Genomic DNA, 17,315 nt, shown 5'->3' on the forward strand with positions numbered 1-17,315 from the left:
TGGATAATCTGAGGCTCTTTCCCAGGGCTGCAATGGCTAACACGAGAGGGCACAGTTTTAAGGTGCTTGGAAGCAGGTACAGAGGAGATGTCAGGGGTAAGTTTTTTATGCAGAGAGTGGTGAGTGGGTGGAATGTGCTGCCGGCAACAGTGGTGGAGGCGGATGCGATAGGGTCTTTTCAGCGATTCCAGGACAGGTATATGGAGCTCAGAAAAATAGAGGGCTATGGGTAGCCCTTGGTAATTTCTAAGGTAAGGACATGTTCAGCACATCTTTGTGGGCTGAAGGGCCTGTATTGTGAACTAGGTTTTCTATTTCAAGAGGACTTGAATACAAGTGCAGGGATGTGATGTTGAGGCTTTATAAAGCACTGGTGAAGCCTCACCTTGAGTAATGTGAACAAGTTTGGGCTCCTCATCTAAGAAAAGATGTGCTGCCATTGGAGAGCATCGAGAGGAGGCTCACAAGAATGATTCAGGAAAGAAAGGATTATCATACAAGGAACATTTGTTTGCTCTGGGCCTGTACTCGCTGGAATTTAAAAGGATGAGGGGCGATCTCATTGAAACCTTTTGAATGTTAAAAGGCCTAGATGGAGTAGATGTGGAAAGGATTTTTCCCATGGTGGGGGAGTCTAGAACAAGAGGGCACAACCTCAGAATGAAAGGGTGTCCATTTAAAACAGAGTGTGGTGAATTTGTTACCACAGGCAGCTGCGGAGGCCAGGTGGTTGTGTTCATTTAAGACAGAGTTTGATCGGTTCTGGATTTGACACAGCATCAAAGTTTATGGGGAGAAGGCCGGTGAATGGGTTTGAGGAGGGGTAAAAATGATCAGCCATGATTGAATGGCACAGCGGTATTGATGGGCTAAATGGCTTTATTCTGCCCCTTTGCCTTATCAAGTCAAGTAAAGTCAGGTCACTTTTATTGTCATTTCGACCATAACTGCTAGTACAGTACATAGTAAAAATGAGACAACATTTTTCAGGACCATGGTGTTACATGACACAGTACAAAAACTAGACTGAACTACGTAAAAAAACACAGAGAAAGCTACAGTAGACTACAGACTTACACAGGACTGCGTAAAGTGCACAAAAACAGTGCAGACATTACAATAAATAATAAGCAGGACAATAGGACAAGGTGTCAGTCCAGGCTCTGGGTATTGAGGAGTCTGATAGCTTGGGGGAAGAAACTGTTACATAGTCTGGTCGTGAGAGCCCGAATACTTCGGAGCCTTTTCCCAGACGGCAGGAGGGAGAAGAGATTGTATGAGGGGTACATGGGGTCCTTCATAATGCTATTTCCTTTGCAGATGCAGCGTGTAGTGTAAATGTCTGTGATGGCGAGAAGAGAGAGTCCGATGATCTTCTCAGCTGACCTCACTATCCACTGCAGAGTCTTGCAATCCGAGATGGTGTAATTTCCGAACCAGGCAGTGATGCAGCTGCTCAGGATGCTCTCAATACAACCCCTGTAGAATGTGATGACGATGGGGGGTGGGAGATGGACTTTCCTCAGCCTTTGCAGAAAGTAGAGACGCTGCTAGGCTTTCTTTGCTATGGAGCTGGTGTTGAGGGACCAGGTGAGATTCTCCGCCAGGTGAACACCAAGAAATTTGGTGCTCTTAACGATCTGTACCGAAGAGCCGTCGATGTTCAGTGGGGAGTGGTCGCTCCGTGCCCCCCTGAAGTGAACAACCATCTCTTTTGTTTTGTTCACATTCAGAGACAGGTTGTTGGCTCTGCACCAGTCCGTTAACCGCTGCACCTCCTCTCTGTAAGCAGACTCGTTGTTCTTGCTGATGAGACCCACCACGGTCGTGTCATCGGCGAACTTGATGATATGATTCGAGCTGTGTGTTGCAGCACAGTCATGGGTCAGCAGAGTGAACAGCAGTGGACTGAGCATGCAACCCTGGGGAGCCCCCGTGCTCAGTGTGATGGTGTTGGAGATGCTGCTCCCAATCTGGACTGACTGACTTATGGTCTTCTGGTCTTATAGTCTAATTCCTCTTGAAAAGTTGGTGGGTAGCCACCTTCTTGAAGTTCTGCAATCCTTCTGTGTAACATAATCCTTCTGTGTTAAATCTTCATGGGTGGAGTTAAGAAGTTGCAAGGGTTAAAAAAACATTATGGGAATTATATAGCCATATTCAAATAGTAGTCAAGATATGGGATTAAGATTGCAAGGGGAACTGGAAAAGGAATGTAATAAGGGTAATGACACAATTGTAATGGGGGATTTCAATATGCAAGGGGATTGGGAAAATTGGTTTGGTGTTAGATTGCAAGACAGGGAATTTGTTGAATGCCTACAAGATGGCTTTTAGAACAGCTTGTGCTTGAGCCTACTCAGGAAAAGGCTGTCTTAAATTGGGTGTTGTGTAATAACCCAGATACAGTGTTATTAGGGAGCTTAACATAAAGGAACCCTTAGGAGGCAGTGATCATAATATGATTGAATTCATACTGCAGTTTGTGAGGTAGATGCATAAGTCACATGTATCAGTATCGCAATGGAATAACGGGAATTACAGAGGCTCGAGAGTGAAGCATACCCAGGTGGATTGGAGGAGGATACAGCCAGGGATGATGGCAAAGCAGAGATGGCTGAAATTTCTGGGACTAGTTCATGAGGAGCAGGATAGATCAGTCCCACAGAAGAAATTCTCAAATGGCAATGGTAGGCAACCATGGCTGACAAGGGAAGTTAAGGATTGCATAAAAGCCAAGGAAAGGGCATATAAGGTAGTAAAAGTGAGTGGGAAGTTGGATGATTGGAGAGCTTTTAAAATCCAACAAAAGGCAACTAAAAACTCTAAGTAGGGAGAAGATGAAATATGAGGACAGAGTAGCCAATAATATAAAGCAGGATACGAAAAGTTTTTTCAGTTATATCAAGAGTAAAAGGGAGGTGAGAGTTGATATTGGACCACCGGAAAATAATGCTGGTGAGGTAGTAATGGGGGACAAAGAAATGGCAGATGAACTTAATAAGCACTTGGCATCAGTCTTCACTTTGGAAGACATTAGCAGTGTGCCAGAGCTCAGTGTGTGTCAGGGAGCAAGAAAAAATACCATTGCTTTTGCAAAGGAAAAAGTGCTAGGTAAACTGAAAGGTCCTAAGGTGGATGAGTCACCTAGACCAGACAGACTCCATCCCAGAGTCCTGAGAGAGGTTGCTGAAGAGATAATGGATGAATTGGTCATGATCATTCAAGAATCACTTGACTCTGGCATGGTTCCAGAGGACTGGATGATTGCAAATGTCACTCCACTCTTTAAGAAGGGAGGAAGGCAAAAGAAAGGAAATTATAGGCCAGTTAGTCTAACCTCAGTGGTTGGGAAAGTGTTGGAATCGATTATTAAGGATGAGGTTTCGAGGTACTTGGAGACTAATAAAGTTAGCATGGTTTCTGTGAAGGGAAATCTTGCCTGATAAATCTGTTAGAATTCTTTGAGAAAGTAACAAGCAGAGTGGACAAGGGAGAGGCAGTGGATGTCATTTATTTCCATTTTCAGAAGATGTTTGATGAGGTGCCACACAGGAGGCTGCTTAACAAGATAAAATCCTATGGCATTACAGGAAAGATATTGGCATGGATAGAGGAATGGCTGACAGGCAGGAGGCAATGAGTGGGAATAAAGGGGCTTTTTCTGGTTATCTGCCAGTGGCAGGTGTAAGGGGTTGTGTTTGATCTGGGATCAGCCATGATGGAATGGCAGAGCAGACTCGATGGGCTAAATGGCCTAATTCTGCTCCTATGTCTTATGGTCTTATGGTTTTTACACTCTGCTGTTGAAGAGGGAATTCTAGGGATTGTACCAAGTTACAACGATGAGAATAATAATACCATTAACTTATTTATAGAGCACTTTTCATACGGATCATGTAGTTCAAAGTGCTTTACAATGGGATAAAGTGCAAACATGAAAATAAAAGATAAGAAGATGTTTGTAAAAGTAATGTTAAATATCTAAATAGGTTTGAGCTGGTGTTTGTAAATGTCAACTGAGTCTGCATCCCTTACAGTTTTCAGTACTGTGTTTAATTCCACACTTTAGGAGTGCAATTGACTTGCCATTTTCTTTTGTTGGAGATTGTTTATATTTCAGAGACCAGCAGAAGAAGACCTGAGAGCTTGAGCAAAAGTATAAAACAAAAGTGATTCTGTGATGTCCTCCAGATTACTGACAGCTTTAAAAACAAGCAAGAGAACTTTAAGATCAATTCTAAAAGACACAGAAAGGCATCGCAGACTGGCTTGGACTGGAATGATATTCTCCTTTACCCTTGTTTTGGTTAAAAATCCAGCAGCAGCATTCAGAATGAGTTGAAGTTTGTCAATGTATTGCTTTGGGAAAAATATATATTTTCCGAGTGATAAATGGAGTGCAGCTTGGATGAAAAACTACATTTTCTGATACACATTTTCAATGTGCCTGCACATTTTCTCCTTCTAGTCGGTAGAAATGACATGTTTGGAAGATGCAATAAGAGTAACATTGTTGAGTAATTGGAGTACATTTTGTAGATAACACAACACGGGTGGAGGAAACCGATCAAGCTGTTTATCTTGACCTGGATGGTCATACTAATACAGCATAAAACAGGCCCTTTGACACACTGATTTTGCACTTCCTCCAAGCAACCAAGAAGAATGTGCTAATCTGCCCCAATGACTGTCATCTAGTAGCACCTGCATCCACATTGATGAAGTGTTTCGAGAGGTTGGTAATGAAACATATCAATTCCTGCCTGAGAAGTGACTTAGTTCTGCTCCGATTTGCCTACTGGAGTAACGGGTCCACAGGAAAATGCTATCTTATTGATTCTTCACTCAATCCTTAACACCTAGACAGCAAAGATGCATACATCAGGATGCTCTTTATCAACTACAGCATTCAATGCCATTATCCCCTCAAAAACTTCTCAATTAGCTGCTAGGCCTGGGCCTCAATACCTTTTTGTGCAATTGGATCCTTGGTTTCCTCACTTGCAGACCCCAGTCAGTTTGGATTAGCAACACCATCTCCTCCACAATCTCCATCAGCACAGGTGCACCACAAGGCTGTGTGCTTAGCCCCCTGCTCTCCCCACTTTACACATGACTGTGAGACTAAGTACAGCTCTAATGCCATATTCAAGTTTGCTGATGACACCACTGCCGTAGGCCGAACCAAAAGTGGTGATGAATCAACAATATAGGAGGGAGATTGAAAATCTGGCTGAGTGGTGCCATAACTACCGCCCCTCATGCAATGTGAGCAAAACCAAAGAGCTGATTGTTTACTCCAGGAGGAGGAACCTGGAGGTCCATGAGCCAGTCCCCATTGGAGGATCAGAGGTGGAGAAGGTCATCAACTTTAAATTCCTTGGTGCTATTATTTCAGAGGTCCTGCCCTGGGCCCAGCACAGAAGTGCAATTATGAAGAAAGCACGACAGAGCCTCTACTCCCTTAGAAGTTCGCAAAGATTTGGCAAGACATCTAAAACTTTGACTAATTTCTATAGATGTGTGGTGAAGAGTATATTGACTGGTTGCATCACAGCCTGGTATGGAAACACCAATGCCTTTGAATGGAAAATCCTCCAAAAATTAGTGGATATGGCCCAGTACATCACAGGTAAAGCCCTCCCCACCATTGAGCATATCGACATGAAATGCTGTCATATGAAAGCAGCATCCATCACCAGGAACCCCAGGATATGCTCTCTCCTCCCTGTTGCCATCAGGAAGAAAGTACAGGAGCCTCAGGACCCAGACCACCAGATCCAGGGACAGGTATTACCCCTCAGCCATCAGACTCCTGAACCAAATGGATAACTTTGCTCAACTTCACTTGCCCCATCATTGAAATGCTCCCACAACCAATGGACTCACTTTCAATGACTTTTCATCTCATGTTCTCAATATTTATTGATCAGTTATTGGTATTGCATTTTTCTTTTTGTATTTGCACAGTCTTTTGCACACTGGTTGAATGCCCAAGTTGATGCAGTCTTTCACTGATTCTATTATGGTTGTTATTTTATAGTTTTATTTTTACCAAGCTCTTTATGCAACAAATGCCTGTTCAAGTTCACACAGCCCTGGCTAATACACCCATAAAGGATGACAGGAAGCTTGCTAAAATGGCCGATAGTCTACACTCAGTCAGGCAATGGAGCATCGTTCCTCTCCCTTTCCTTGTCTCAATGAATCCTGTCAGCAGAACCTCCAGCAGCTCCGAACCAGACAACGCCGGGTCTATATTTTTTACCAGGCACAAATGCCAAGAAGTGCTGACTATGCAGCTTCAACAGTGCCAGTGCCAAGGCTGTTTATTAACTTGGCTAAAGTTGTTAGACCTCTGCTTAGCACAGAATTTCTGTGCTCCAAAGTACCGTTAGTAGATGGGGTCTGAGTCCACAGAACACTCAAAGCTGCTGCACAGGTTGACTCTGTGGTTAAGAAGGCGCACGGTGCTTTGGCCTTCATTAATCATGGGATTGAATTTAGGAGCCGAGAGGTAATGTCACAACTATATAGGACCCTGGTCAGACCCCACTTGGAGTACTGTGCTCAGTTCTGGTCACCTCACTACAGGAAGGATGTGGAAACCATAGAAGGGGTGCAGGGGAGATTTATAAGGATGTTGCCTGGATTGGGGAGCATGCCTTATGAAAACAGGTTGAGTGAACTCGGCCTTTTCTTCTTGGAGTGACGGAGGATGAGAGGTGACCTTATAGAGGTGTATAAGATGATGAGAGGCATTGATCATGTGGATAGTCAGAGGCTTTTCCCCAGGGCTGAAATGGCTAACATGAGAGGGCACAGTTTTAAGCTGCTTGGAAATAGGTACAGAGGAGATGTCGGGGGTAAGTTTTTTATGCAGGTAATGGTGAGTGTGTGGTATGGGCCACCAGCGGTGGTGGTGGAGGCAAATACAATAGGGTCTTTTAAGAGACTCCTGGATAGGTACATAGAGCTTAGAAAAATAGAGGGCTATGGGTAACCCCAGGTAATTTCTAAGGTAAGGACATGTTCGGCACAGCTTTGTGGGCCGAAAGGCCTGTATTGTCCTGTAGATTTTCTATGTTCCTACATTTCTATGTTATATCTTAAGAACTGCCAGCTTGTAGACACAAAGGACTTTGGGTTGTTACCCTGCTCCCCCAGTAAGTTTCCCATAACCACTCTATCTAGCACATGCACTCCATTCACTCACCCGCTGGGCAAATTCCCAAACCTCACCAAGCCTCCATTCTCCACTACGGTTACAAAGCATGGGGTCAAGCACCACGTTTCCACAACTGGCTCGCCGGCCCACGCCTCTGTGTGTGGACTGGACCCAGAAAAGGTGGCCAGCTCAAAGGCCGAGTTTGTTAACATGGAAATGCTTGGCTTTGTACGCAGGTCAGATAACCACTGGGCTTCACCCCTCCACGTGGTCCCTAAGCCCAGTGGTGGTTGCCATCCAGGTGGTGATTACCATCACCTCAGCGAGGCCATCACACTCGATCATTATCCAGTCCGACATATTCAGGACTTGCTGGAAAGATAATTTTTCCTGATGTGGGTGTCGTGTTGTCCAGCATGATGTGAAGTAGGAGTAAGTGTAAAGGATTGAGTTTACTGAGGAGGGGGAACGTTGCTGAGACACGACCAGGTAGTTGTAGCATCAGGAACTAAATCACCCAGCACTCATAGCAGCTGTTCTTATGCCAGCTCAGCTACGGAGGATTGCAGGTCCTCTTTTGGAGCCATTCTGAGGCAATCAGGCCAACACTTGTCTGTTAGGGAGGCCCACATAGCAGCCCTTAAGGAACAGAGAAACTGCTTGCATAGGCCATTGGACTGCGGGTAATAAGCCATCATGAGATGCAACTTAAGACCGAGGTTCTGGGGGATTGCAGCCCAGAGGTCTAACGTGAATTGGAGATCGTGGGTGGAAGAAATCTCAGATAGGGTGCCAAACCGAGCGACCCAGGTGTTGCTGAACGATGAGTCATGTCCGCAGCTGTCGTTGACACTAGAGGGACAACCTCTGCCCACATGGCAGTATAGTCCACCATGGTAAGGAGATGTGTGAAACCGCGGGAGGAAGGGAGAGGGCTAACCAGGTTTTCATTGACGTCAAACTGTCGCTCCAGAGGTGCCAATGGTGCCTGAACATCAAGGTCAATTTTCATCCACTGACATACAACACAGGCTGCACTCCAGTCTCGCACGTCCCTCCCAAGGCTGTGCCACACAAACTTTAAAGCAACCAGTTTCTGTGAAGCCTTCCCACCAGGATGTGAGAGGACCTGAATGGAGTTAAAACAGTACACCTCCATTTTGCAGGCACTATGGAGCGAGGGCAAGTGCAGGCATCCCCAAACTTGGCATCAGCCAACTGCAGGCCCATGACTGCTGCCCTGTAAGGCAGGTCAGCTGCCATGCCAGCATGGTCAACCCTGATGTGTATGGCATTGACATTGGGCCATGAGAGGCAACCAGCCACAGCATTACTTTTCCCTTCGATGTGCGGTATGTCAGTTGTGAATTCCAAGATGTGGGCCATGTGTCTGATGCTTTGGCTAATGCGCACGGAGGGGGGGGGTTTGTGGGTGTTTGTGGTTATTGAATGCTGAGAAATGCCAACCCTCTGGTAAAAAACAAAAATGGCAGATGGCCAGATAGAGACCAGGAAGCTCATAGTCAAACGTGCCTTCCTTCCCCTTGAGATGGGGGGAGGTGGAACTGCCGGCTGAAGCAGGTGAGCAGCTGCCACACACCTCCAGCCAACCATTCATACACAGCACCCACAGCGTGGTCTGAGGCATCAGTAGTGATGGCTATAAGTGTATTGAGGAGGGTCACGTTAGGGGTGTGATGTTGAGGTTCTATAAGGCACTTGTCAGACCACACTTGGAGTATTGTTCGTAGTTTTCGGCTCCTTATTTTAGAAAGGACATACAGACATTGGAGAGGGTTGAGAGAAGATTCATGAGAATGATTCCAGGAATGAAAGGGTTACCGTATGAGGAACATCTGGCAGCTCTTGGGCTGTATTCCCTGGAGTTCAGGAGAATGAGGGGGGATCTCATAGAAACATTCTGAATGTTAAAAAGCCTGAACAGGTTAGATATGACAAAGTTATTTCCCATGGTCAGTGAGTCCAAGACAAGAGGACACGACTTCAGGATTGAAGGACGTCCTTTTAGAACAGAGAAGCAGAGAAATTACTTCAGTCAAAGGGTGGGAAATCTGTGAAATTTGTTGTCACGAGTGGCTGTGGAAGCCAAATCATTTAAGGCAGAGACAGATAGATTCTTGATTATCCAGGGCTTCAAAGGGTATGGGGAGAAGGCAGGAGAGTGGGCATGACTTGAAGAATTGGATCAGCCCAGGATTGAATGGTGGAGCAGACTCGATGGGCCAAATGGCCTACTTCTGCTCCTGTGTCTTATGGTCTTATAGCACTCTTGGGTTCCAGTTGACCTACGTTCGACCTCATTGGCCATGATGCACATCAACGCCCCCTTACGATGGTGCGTTCCATGTTTTGGAAAAGGGCGAAAAGCTGAGAGGAGGAAACCTGAATGTATTTCTGTAGAGCGCCTTAAACCGGCCCACTAAGACCTGAATAGTTACACTAGCATCACGACATGACCATGGACGAGCCAGAGGCACCTGCTGCTCCCCCAACCAAGGCACGTGGCCTGAGCCCAGCAGCTTGTATGAGCTCCAGACGGACTCTCAATGCCGGTTCTGGTGAATTCTGTAGGGGCCTGTGTAGGGTAATGTAATGGGTGACAGATGACACATATTGCTCATAATATAAGCTATTCTACATAATTCTACAAACACCATCAGTGAGTTGTGGTGTTCACTTTAAGAGACAATGTCTGATGCATTGACATCAGTGTAAGGCGACTGCTTATGGTTTGTCCACAATGGAGGTTAAGGGCTGTGACTTTTGCTAAGCACACAAAATAACTCTAGAATGTTTTATCACAAAATCCTACAATACCAATAACCAAATATTTGAAACCTTCGAATATTGCTGGGCACCTCCTCACTTCTGGATGTCGGCTCTGTGGGATTTGTTTGGAATGAGACTCTGAGGCTGTGATGAGATCTGGAAGTGAATGATCTAATTTGGGCATTCCTGAGAACGCAGAAAAGCAAAATCTGGTGGGAGAACTCAGCAGATTGCGCAGCATCTCTGGAAAGTAAGAAACTGTCGGCATTAGGTGTCAGGACCCTGAAATCAGAATTTGCAGCGGAGAGGGAGGATAGCCAGTTTAAAGAGAAGAGGAGGAGAGGTAAGTGAAATGTGAGCTGACGATGGAAGCAGATGTGGCCATTTTACAATTCCATTGCAAAATCTCTTCAAGGCATGCTGACTTCGAAGTTTTCCTGCTCTTCTGCTTTTTATTCCACACACTTGGCTCTTTCCGCCCATCATTCTTAACCCTTCCTTGGCCCCTGGTTTCACACTCCCCCTTTCTCATTATGCCAACTATCTTTCATTCTCCAGTCTAGAGCTGGTGCAGTGTTTCGACCTGAAACCTTAACAATTCTTCCACAATACTGCTTGATGCACATATTCCCTCAAGCAGTTGTATTCTGAGTTTTAGCACTGCACCCTCTTGTGTCTTAGTTGTGGGTAACTGTAACTTGATAGCACAGAATATAACACCTTCTTTGTTGATAACTGCGAGTGTTAACTCATTGGCTGTTAATGTATTGGATTCTGTTTGCCCTGCAGTCGTTATTTTTTAAGTGTACAATTGCAGGAGAAAGGGAAATGTCACAATCTCTGCTGTGGAGCCTGGGTGCCCTCACAGGTGGGCAGCCGAAGGGGGTCGGCAAACACACTCATGAGTATGGTCCTTCCAGCCAATTAGGACTTCTTGGTGGTTGTATTTAACTCCCTTCCTTTCGTTTCAGTCTTGTCAAGTCTCGACTGAAGCAGAGTGAGGGCAATGCTCCCTGCTCACCTTAGTCCACCTTCCGGGAAAGCAGATTACAATTTAGATTGGTGCTGTAAAGGGGTGGTATTAGTTTAGTATTAAGTTACTGCTTCCAGGTCAGAGTGACGGTGTTAGATTGTTCTTTGAGAGTTCAGTTAGTGGCCCTGTTGTCCTAGCCTTTATTTTTTTCCTTTTGTTCTGTACAGTTCTTATTAAAATTCAGTATGTTGCCTTTAAGGCATTTGTTTAACTTTATTAAATTTCTGCTTTAAATAATTTGTAACTATTTCTAATTAAAGTTAGGTTTGATAACTACGTTTCAGTTTAATGAAGGTAAAATTCATTGTCTGTGATATATCACGGCATGTGATGATGTCACCCCCGGTTTCGCTGCGTCCTGTGGGTAAGTTCGGGTTTGGAGAGACAGGAAGGTGGGGGCCTGCACGTGCAGGACTAATACGAAAAGCTCAATTTCTACCCACAAAGAAACTTCATAGAAGTGACGCCATAAGTTCATATGACAGTCGATATGTTGAAGTAAAAATATTAATGCTGATTCTGTTAAAAGAAATGATGGTTGATGAGGTTTATTTTCTTGTGCCATTGAAAGCATTGCTGGAAAAATTGTGTTGGACTCTACCTAAAACTGTTGATGGCTTAAGCAGATTCTGCCTGTATGTTGTACTTTAATGAGACTTTAATGTAATACAGTTTGTTATACTTTTATTTTTACAAATATTTATGATGCAAATGTGGTGTCAAGAAGGAAACAGACACTGTATATGTTTTGTATTATTTTATCAACAGTTTTCACCATACGATGTTAATGTTGAAGAGAGAACAGTAAACGGTTAATCTTACTGCGACTCTGTCTTCATTAGCTCAGGTTTAACTTGGTGTTCAGTCAGAGTTTCAACACACTGCACAAGAACACTACAGTGAATTGCTTCAGTGTCTTTCCCTCTGCACTTGGACCAATCACCAAACCCTGTGACTGCAAGACTCAAACATCAAAATGGACCCAGCAGAGAGACAACAGCTACCATGGCCCTGAAGTTCATTGGTCAGGTAGTTAAAGTCAGTGGAGCCTGGGCTGGCAGAAACGGCTCACGCTCCCTGATCGGTAAGCCCAGCCCAAACCGAAGTTGGTTGGTCAGGTGGAGGAGCCGTTAAAAAGTCAGTGGAGTCTGGGCTGGCAGAAACGGCTCATGCAGTGCTACAACTACTTTCAGAGTGGCATATCCAGTCCGTGCAGGAAGAACGGGTGCCAGCATTCGCAGCGATGTTCTGCAAATCACCGCAGACAGCCAGGACCAGGTGGCAGCCATTACTGCTCCCGCTGCTGCTAATCAGCGACATTCTGTCGGGACAGCTCCACTCCCAGCACTGGACCCTCCCCACCCTCCTCTATAACAGTCTCTTCAGCCTCAGCCACTAACGCCCCGATTCCCTTGGCTGCTTCCAGACCGGAACAAGCATTCCTCTGCCAGGCAGATACTCCAGTGTCCCTGATAGCTGCAGGAACTTTATTACCCAGTGTCAGCTAACTTTCCAAGTCCAGCCAGGTCGGTTTGCTGACAATGCATGTAAACTGGCTCACTTAGCCTGTCCAGCACTCTACAAGAATAAGGTTGCCCTGCAGTCCAGTCTTTCTAGCAGTTTGTAGTTGAGTTCAAGAGAGTGTTTGATCTTTCACTGCAGCATCAGGGGGCTGCCCACTGACTCCTGGATCTGCACGAAGGGAAAGGGCAGTGAGGGTCTATGCAGTGAAGTTCTGCACACTTGTGCTTGACATGGGGTGGAATGAGAGATCCCTCACTGCTGTCTTCCAGCAGAGGGGTCCAACATGACATCGCAATGCAGGACGAACAGGTCAGCCTGGTATTCGAATAGTTAACCAGGCACCCGAGCATTGCTGAGGGAGAACGTCCCAAGCCTCTTACTCTTTAGGTCGCCGTTTGTCTTCACCCTCTCTCCCATGCAGAAAACAAAGGAGCTTCTGCAGGTGGACAGCATGCACCTCTCAGGAGGAAGGAGATTGGCGCAGGAGAACAGGTTGCTGCCTCTACTGTGGCTCTCCAAGACACGTTCAGGCATCAATTTCCAAGTGCCCAGTAAAAGTGGAGATCCATCAGTAAGAAGGGGAATTCTGACAGGTTGATTCTTCCTGCAGGCATCTTCCCCTAATCACATAATGCTGCGAGCTTCCTTGTCCTGTGTCTCAGACCCATGAGCTTCAGGTATTTATATCGACTCCAGGGCAACTGGAAACCTCAGGGATATCTCTCTGGCTCCAAAATGGGGAGCTCCCAATCGGAGAATCTTGGAATAAAAGGCGATGCGGCAGATTGTAACACCATAACAGCAACTGTTAGTCTCCTCTTTTACTGTGAATTGGGTGATGTCTCTCTGTTAGTGAGAGAGAGAGAGAGTGAGAGAACTGTTAAGTAAACAATAGTTTTTGTTGACTACAGATTACGGTCTCTCTTTGGGTGTTTTGTTACTGGCTAGATAGGTGGTGGGTGCTGACACATTTTGCTGAAATGGGTGGGGTAGGGGAGGTTGATGCGTTGCTGCTGGCACGGGGAGGGGAGGGAGGATGGGGGCTTTGGGGTTCTAATGCTTTATTGTCATTCATTCTTTTGGGGTTCTTCTGTTTCTCGTGGATGTCTGTTAAGACTAAATGTTTCAGGTTGTATACTGTATACATTCTCTAGGCACCAGCAAGATCCACCTTGCCACAGTGCCCTCCAACTTGTGCTACAAGACAACGGCTCTTCCTCCATCTTGTTGATTCACTGAACTGTCAATGGTGCTTGGCCTCCCCGGCTACCTCGACACAACCCATGGATCGATGTCCCTAAAGGCACTCCAAGAGTGGGGACTGGCATGCCTGTCAGGGTCCAGCTCAAGCCCCTGTCAGTCTAGCCCCTCCTGTGCCAGCTGCTGGTGTGGACCTGTCTGGTGTCCCAGCTGAATATGCTGACGTTCTAGAGGTGTTCAGAAAGGAAAAGGCCACGTCCCTGCCTCCACGCCAGCCATATGATTGCACCATTAACCTCTTACCCAGTACTGGTCCTCCCCAGGGTTGACTCTTCTCCCTCGCTTGTCCTAGGACAGGGCCATGGACGTATTGGCCTTAGGATTTATCTGTCTCTCAACCTCACCAGCAGGGGCGGGCTTCTTTTCTACGAAAAAGAAGAATGGCAAGTTTTGTCCCTGGACTCATTATCAGCCCCTCAATATAGTCACAGTAAAAATCTGCTACCCTCTTCCCCACTTGCTTCTGCATTTGACCACCTCCAGAGAGCAAACATATTCTCCAAACTGTGCAATGCTTACAGCCTGGCTTGCATCTGAGAAGGAGACAAGTGGAAGACAGTATTCAAGAACTCAATTGGCCATTACGAGTACCTTGTGATGCTCTTAGTCTGGGCAATGTCCCTACTGTTTTACAGGTCCTGGTCAACGATGTTGAATCAGTTTGTTTCTGTGTAATTGGCCAACATTCTTATCTATTCCCACTCTCACCAGGAACATGTCCAGAGGGTTCTCAGATGGTTCCTCAAGAACAACTTTTATGCCAAGAAGTGTGATTTCCACAAAGAACAAGTGTTATTCTTGAGTCTCATCCTCACCCATTCCAGTGCTCAAGTAGACCAGTGTAAAGTTCATGCAGTCACAGAGTGGCCCTATCCATCTGCGGTCAAGCAGGTGAGAAACACCAACTTTTATCACTGCTTCATTAGAAGCCCCAGTTCCATAAATACACTCACCAAGGAGAGCACTGCAGGATATCTATGGACAGGGTGAAGTGAAGTTTCTCAGAACTAAAGCAATGCTTCACGCAGCCCGTCCATTCATTGTCGAGGTTGATGCATTAGATGTCACCAATGGAGCTCTACTCTCCCAGTGCTCTTCTCTGGATAATCAGCTGCACCCCTCTGGTTTTGTTTCCTGTTTCTTGATGTGACTATGACAACGAGAACTGAGGAACTCTGGAGGCCCTGGAGGCATGGGGACTGGCTACCACTTTCTGCTATGGACAGATCACAAAAGCCTCTCCTACATTTGGGACGCTGAGAGACTCAACTCCCATCAAGCCCTTCGGACTCCTTTCTTCACCTGGCTTAATTTCACCAGCACCAACCATCCTGGCAGCAAGAATACCAAGGCCAATGCTCTCTCCCACCAGCTCGACATCTCTGAGGACTATGCCAATGCAGAGCCCACCCTTCCTCGCTCGTGTTTTGGGCATAGAGGCAGAGATGAGGGCTGTCCAACAGACGGATCCAGGCCCAGGTGGGGACCTCTCAACCGGCTGAATGCCTCTGCCACTGTGCACCCCAGAGTGGGGTCACTCTTTCTTTCTGGTTGGCTATCTGGGGATTCACCAGACCCTGGAATTTATAAAGAGATGATTTTGGTCCCAAGGTGACCATGACTTTGTCTCTACCTTGCCTCACTTGTGCTCAGAACAGGACGTCACAATAGTGCCCTGCTGGTTGGCTCTGCCCACAGGCTGTGCCTCACTGCTCCTGGTCCCACCTGGTGGTGAGTTTCATCACTGGTCAGATGGAAACACCACCATTCTGGTCATTGTGGACCAGCTCTCCAAGGCTGCCCACTTCATTGCTCTCCCTGAGCTCCCGTTGGCTCGTGAGGCTGCCACCCTCAGGGTTCAACACGTATTCAGGCTGCATGGCTCTCCTCAGGACATTGTGGCTGATTGAGGACCACAGTTCACTTCCCATGTTTGGAAGGCATTCTGTTCTTTTGTGGGAGCCACATCCAGCCTCTCCCGACTGAGAGAGTGAATCAGGAGCTGGAGACAACCTTGTGCTGCCTTGTCTCTTCCAAACCCACGTCCTGGAGTTTCCAACTGGTTTGGGCAGAGATGGCCTACAATAACCTCCTGTCATCCTCCACAGGCATGGCTCCCTTTGAATGCCAGAAGGAATTCCAGCTACTGCTGTTCCCTGAAAAACAGATTGGGCGTGGGAGTTCCTGCTGCTGAGCAGTTTGTTCAGGTCCAGCACTACAAGCACGGATGGAGACAGGTTAGGGCTTCTCTTCTGTGTACTCACAAACAATATGCCCAGCAGGCCTCTCAAGCCATGGTAGAAAGTCTGGCTGGCATCTAAAGATCTTCCTTTGAGAGTAGAGAGCTTCAAGATGGCCCCACACTATGTTTGTAGTGGAGAAGGCTGTGTACAGAGCCTCCTATAAACTGTGCCTTCAACCATCTGTGAAGATTCACACAGCGTGCCATGTTTCCTAGCTCGAGTCAGTGACTTGCTCCATTCAACCTCTCCCTCTCCTCAGTGCTTGGTGGATGTGTCCCTGTACTCCTGGCATCTGGCCAGGTGTGGAGCAGGATCCAGTACCTCATGGACTGAGAGGGGTGTGGCCCAGAGGAACTTCTTTCTTGAGCTCCAGCCCCTGACATCCTGGAAAGATCTCTCATTAGGGATTTTCCGTAAGCACTGGTCTTTGGCAGCTTGGGAGCAGCACCTCGGGAGAGGGGCCCTGTCACAACTGACTCTACCGCGGAGTCTGGGCACCTTTGCAGGCAGGCTGCTAAAAGGGTCAGCAATCCTGCTCACATTCCAGCCAATTAGTGTTTCATTGTGGTTCCCTTCCTCTTGTTTCAGCCTTGTCGAGTCTTGACCGAAACACAGCAATGGCAATGCTCTCTGCTTACCTTAAACCATGTTATGGGATAGAAGATTAGAGTTTAGATTGGTGCAGTAAAAGAGTGGTATTAGTTTAGTATTAATTTACTGCTTTCGAGATGCAGTGATGCTGTTAGATTTTAGTTTGAGACTTTCAGTTAGCAGCTCTGTTGGCCTAGCGTTTATTATTTTCCTTTTGTTCTGTACAGTTCTTATTAAAAGTCAGTGAACTGTCCATTCCACTTCTGTGAGTCACTCCCTCTGCACCTGAGCCATCACTGAACCTCGTGTCACAGAAGTTGTCTGTTTAAAGTTGTCACACCATCTTTTGCTAATATACATTTATAATATACATTTTGCTAATACGCTGGCATAAATACCTAATTATCTCTTGTACCTGCAAGTAAAAACATGTTGTTGTTAAGTAAAGGAAAAACAACTTTTTAATGATATACAATGAACAAATATGAATAAAATTATTGTTATCACATTACAAATAAGGTAAAATGTAGAGTGAGATTAGCATTGGTTATTCCCTATAACAACGCTTCTGAATAAATGTAGTTACATGTAGCTTCAATGCCCAAAGTTAAAGTGATCTTTTAATGGTGCAGATTTAATGAATGGAGGTACAATGTTCAACTAATTCATTAGTGTGGGAGAATGGCGGGTATTTATGGGGGTT

Source organism: Hemitrygon akajei, chromosome 5 (genome assembly GCF_048418815.1).
Source record: "Hemitrygon akajei chromosome 5, sHemAka1.3, whole genome shotgun sequence".
Taxonomy (NCBI): domain Eukaryota; kingdom Metazoa; phylum Chordata; class Chondrichthyes; order Myliobatiformes; family Dasyatidae; genus Hemitrygon; species Hemitrygon akajei.